The following is a 5,994-nucleotide window of genomic DNA, read 5'->3' as shown; positions in this document are numbered from 1 at the left end:
TCAATCTTCAATACTCAATCCTCAATCCTCAATTCCCAATCCTCAATCCTCAATCCTCAACCCTCATTCCTCAAACCTCAATCCTCAACCCTCAGGCCTCATCCTCAATTCTCAATTCTCAATTCTCAATCCTCAATCCTCAATACTCAATCCTCAATCCTCAATCGTCAATCCTCAATCCTAAATCCTCAGTCATCAATACTCAATCTTCAATACTCAATCCTCAATCCTCAATCCCCAATCCTCAATCCTCAATCCTCAATCCTGAATTTTCATTCCTCAGTACCCAATCCTCAATCTTCAGCCCTCAATCCTCAATCCTCAATCCTCAATCCTCAATCCTCAGTCCTCAGTCGTCAAACCTCAATCCTCAATCCTCAATCCCCGATCCTCAATCCTCAAACCTCAATCCTCAACCGTCAGTCCTCGTCCTCAATCCTCAGCCCTCAATCCTCAATCCTAAATCTTCAATCATCAATACTCAATCTTCAATCCTCTATACTCAATCCTCAATCCTCAATCCTCAATCATCAATATTCAACACTCAACCCTCAGCCCTCAATCCTCAATCCCGAATCCTCCGTCCTAAATCCTCGATCTTCAGACCTCAGTCCTCAAAAATCAACTATCAATCCTCTATCCTGAATAGAATATCCTCAATTTACAGTTTTCCATACTCAATCCCCATTCTTCAATCTTCAAATCTGAATCCAGAAACATCAATTCTAATCACTCAACCATCAACACTCAGTCCTCAATCTTCAATACTCAATCCTCAATCCTCAATCTTCAATCCTCAATACTCAATCTTCAATCATCAATCCTCAATCCTCAATCCTCAATCTTCAATCCTCAATCCTCAATCCTCATTATTCAATCCTCAACACCCGATCCTCAATCTTCAATCCTCAATACTCAATCCTCAATCCTCAATCCTCAATCCTCAATCTTCAGACCTCAAACATCAATACTCGACCCTCAGTCCTCGTCCTCAATCCACAACCCTCAATCCTCGATCCTCAATCTTCAATCATCAATATTCAATCTTCAATTCTCAACCCTCAACCCTCAATACTCTATCCTCAATCCTCAATGTACGATCCTCAATACCCAATCCTCAATCCTCAATCCTCAACTCTCAATCCTCAATACTCAATCCTCAATCCTCAAACTTCAATCCTCAATCCTCAATCCTCAATCCTCGATCCTCAATCTTCAATCCTCAATACTCAATCTGCAATCCACAATACTGAATCTTCAATCCTCAATCCTCAATCCTCAATCCTCAATCCTCAATCCTGAATTTTCAATCCTCAGTACCCAATCCTCAATCTTCAACCCTCAATCCTCAATCCTCAATCCTCAATCCTCAATCCTCAGTCCTCAGTCGTCAAACCTCAATCCTCAATCCTCAATCCTCAATCCACAATCCTCAAACCTCAATCCTCAACCGTCAGTCCTCGTCCTCAATCCTCAGCCCTCAATCCTCGATCCTCAATCTTCAATCCTCAATACTCAATCTTCAATCCTCAATCCTCAGTCCTCAATCCTCAATCCTCAATCGTCAATCGTCAATCATATACCCTCAATCCTCAATTCTCAATCCTCAATCCTCAGTTATCAGTCCTCAAACCTCAATCCTCAACCCTCATCCCGCATCCTCAATCCTCAATCCTCAATTCTCAATTCTCAGTCTGCAATCCTCAATACTGAATCTTCAATCCTCAATCCTCAATCCTCAATCCTCAATCCTCAATCCTGAATTTTCAATCCTCAGTACCCAATCCTCAATCATCAACCCTCAATCCTCAATCCTCAATCCTCAATCCTCAATCCTCAGTCCTGAGTCGTCAAACCTCAATCCTCAATCCTCAATCCCCGTTCCTCAATCCTCAAACCACAATCCTCAACCGTCAGTCCTCGTCCTCAATCCTCAACACTCAATCCTCAATCCTCAACCTTCAATCGTCAATACTCAATCTTCAATCCTCAATCCTCTATCCTCAATCCTCAATACTCCATCCTCAATATTCAACAAACAACCCTCAACCATCAATCCTCAATACTCAACCATTAATCCTCAATTCTCAATACTCAATAGAGTATCCTGAATTCTCATGCCTCAATACTCAATCCACAATATTCAATAATCAAATCTCAATCCTCAAACATCAATACTCAACACTCAATCCTCCATACTCAGTCCTCTCTCTTCAATCCTCAATCCTCAATCCTCAATCTTCAATCCTCAATACTCAATCTTCAAACCACAATCCGGAATCCTCAATCCTGAATCCTCAATCTTCAGCCCTCAGTCCTCAACAATCAGTTGTCAATCCTCAATCCTCAATAGAATATCCTCAGTTCACTGATTTCAATACTCGATCCCCATTCTTCAATCTTCAAATCTCAATCCACAAACATCAATCCTCATCACTCAACCCTGAGCACTCAGTCGTCAATCGTCAATCCTCAATCCTCAATCCTCAATCTTCAATCCTCAATACTCAATATTCAATCCTCAATCCTCAATCCTCAATCCTCAATCCTCAATACTCAATCCTCAATCCTCAATCCTCAATCCTAAATCCTCAGTCATCAATACTCAATCTTCAATACTCAATCCTCAATCCTCAATTCCCAATCCTCAATCCTCAATCCTCAACCCTCATTCCTCAAACCTCAATCCTCAACCCTCAGGCCTCATCCTCAATTCTCAATTCTCAATTCTCAATCCTCAATCCTCAATACTCAATCCTCAATCCTCAATCGTCAATCCTCAATCCTAAATCCTCAGTCATCAATACTCAATCTTCAATACTCAATCCTCAATCCTCAATCCCCAATCCTCAATCCTCAATCCTCAATCTTCAATCCTCAATACTCAATATTCAATCCTCAATCCTCAATCCTCAATCCCCAATCCTCAATCCTCAATCCTCAATCCTGAATTTTCAATCCTCAGTACCCAATCCTCAATCTTCAGCCCTCAATCCTCAATCCTCAATCCTCAATCCTCAACCGTCAGTCCTCGTCCTCAATCCTCAACCCTCAATCCTCAATCCTCAACCTTCAATCGTCAATCCTCAATCCTCAATCCTCAATCCTCAATACTCCATCCTCAATATTCAACACACAAGCCTCAACCATCAATCCTCAATACTCAACCATTAATCCTCAATTCTCAATACTCAGTAGAGTATCCTGAAGTCTCATGCATCAATACTCAATCCACAATATTCAATAATCAAATCTCAATCCTCAAACATCAATACTCAACACTCAATCCTCCATACTTAGTCCTCTCTCTTCAATCCTCAATCCTCAATCCTCAATCTTCAATCCTCAATACTCAATCTTCAAACCACTATCCGGAATCCTCAATCCTGAATCCTCAATCTTCAGCCCTCAGTCCTCAACAATCAGTTGTCAATCCTCAATCCTCAATAGAATATCCTCAGTTCAGAGTTTTCCATACGCAGTACTCGATCTGCAATCGTGAAATCTCTATCCGCAAACATCAATTCTCATCACTCAACCCTCAACACTCAGTCCCCAATCCTCAATCTTCAATCCTCAATCCTCAACCCTGAATCCTTAAAGCTCAATCCTCTATCCTCAATCTTCAACCCTCAATACTCAACCTTTAATCCTCAATCCTCAATCCTCAATCCTCAGTCCACAATCCTCAGTCCTCCAACCTCAATCCTGAATCCTCAACCCTGAATCCTCAATCTTCAGCCCTCAGTCCTCAACAATAAATTGTCAATCCTCAATCGTCAATAGAATATCCTCAATTCACTGTTTTCAATACTCGATCCCCATTCTTCAATCTTCAAATCTCAATCCACAAACATCAATCCTCATCACTCAACCCTGAGCACTCAGTCGTCAATCGTCAATCCTCAATCCTCAATCCTCAATCTTCAATCCTCAATACTCAATATTCAATCCTCAATCCTCAATCCTCAATCCTCAATCCTCAATACTCAATCCTCAATCCTCGATCCTCAATCCTCAATCCTCAATCCTCAATACTCAATCCTCAATCGTCAATCTTCAATCCTCAATACTCAACCTTCACTCCTCAATCCTCAATCCTCAATCCTCAATCCTCATTCCTCAATCCTCAATAACCAATCCTCAATCTTCAATCCTCAATCCTCAAACCTCAATCCTCACTCCTCAGTCCTCAAACCTCAATCCGGAACCCTCAACCCTGAATCCTCAATCTTCGGCCCTCAGTCCTCAACAATCAGTTGCCAATCCGCAATCCTCAATAGAATATCATCAATTCACAGCTTTCTATACTCAATACTCAATCTGCAATCTTCAAATCTCTATCCACAAACATCAATTCTCATCACTCAACCCTCAACACTCAGTCTTCAATTCGCAATCCTCAATCCTCAATCCTCAATCCTCAATCCTCATTCTTTAATCCTCAATACCCAATCCTCAATCTTCAATCCTCAATTCTCAATCCTCAGTCCTCAAACAGCAATACTCAACCCACAGTCCTCGTCCTCAATCCACAACAATCAATCCTCAATCCTCTATCTTCAATCATCAATATTCAATCTTCAGTCCTCAATCCTCAATCCTCAATACTCAATCCTCAATCCTCAATGTTCAATACGCAATACCCAATCCTCAATCCTCAGTCCTCAATCCTCAATCCTCAATCCTCAATCTTCAATCCTCAATCTTCAATCCTCAATACTCAATCCTCAAACTTCAATCCTCAATCCTCAATCCTCAATCCTCGATCCTCAATCTTCAATCCTCAATACTCAATCTTCAATCCTCAATCCTCAGTCCTCAATCCTCAATCCTCAATCCTCAATCGTCAATCTTATACCCTCAATCCTCAATTCTCAATCCTCAATCCTCAGTTCTCAGTCCTCAAACCACAATCCTCAACCCTCATCCCGCATCCTCAATCCTCAATCCTCAATCCTCAATTCTCAATCTGCAATCCTCAATACTCAATCCTCAATCCTCAATCCCCAATCCTCAATCCTCAATCCTCAATCCTGAATTTTCAATCCTCAGTCCCCAATCCTCAATCTTCAACCCTCAATCCTCAATCCTCAATCCTCAATCCTCAATCCTCAGTCCTCAGTCGTCAAACCTCAATCCTCAATCCTCAATCCTCAATCCACAATCCTCAAACCTCAATCCTCAACCGTCAGTCCTCGTCCTCAATCCTCAGCCCTCAATCCTCAATCCTCAATCTTCAATCATCAATACTCAATCTTCAATCCTCTATCCTCAATCCTCAATCCTCAATCCTCAATCATCAATATTCAACACTCAACCCTCAACCATCAATCCTCAATTCTCAATACTCAATAGAATATCCTGAATTCTCATGGTTCAATACTCAATCCACAATATTCTATAATCAAATCTCAATCCTCAAACAACAATTCTCAACACTCAATCCTCAACACTCAGTCCTCTCTCTTCAATCCTCCATCCTCAACTCTCAATCCTCAAGCGTCAATACTCAATCCTCAATCCTCAACCCTCAATCCTCAGCCCTCAAACATCAATCCCGAATCCTCAACCCTAAATCCTCAATCTTCAGCCCTCAGTCCTCAAAAATCAACTATCAATCCTCGATCCTGAATAGAATATCCTCAATTTACAGTTTTCCAGACTCAATCCCCATTCTTCAATCTTCAAATCTGAATCCACAAACATCAATTCTGATCACTCAACCATCAACACTCAGTCCTCAATCCTCAATCCTCAATCCTCAATCCTGATTCTTCAATCCTCAATACTCAATCTTCAATCATCAATCCTCAATCCTCAATCCTCAATCTTCAATCCTCAATCCTCAATCCTCATTCTTCAATCCTCAACTCCCGATCCTCAATCTTCAATCCTCAATACTCAATTCTCAATCCTCAATCCTCAGTTCTCAGTCATCAAACCACAATCCTCAACCCTCATCCCGCATCCTCAATCCTCAATCCTCAATCC

Source organism: Calliopsis andreniformis, unplaced genomic scaffold (assembly GCF_051401765.1).
Source record: "Calliopsis andreniformis isolate RMS-2024a unplaced genomic scaffold, iyCalAndr_principal scaffold0046, whole genome shotgun sequence".
NCBI lineage: Eukaryota > Metazoa > Arthropoda > Insecta > Hymenoptera > Andrenidae > Calliopsis > Calliopsis andreniformis.
The sequence above is the reverse complement of the archived record's forward strand: the minus strand, read 5'-3'. Positions refer to the sequence as shown.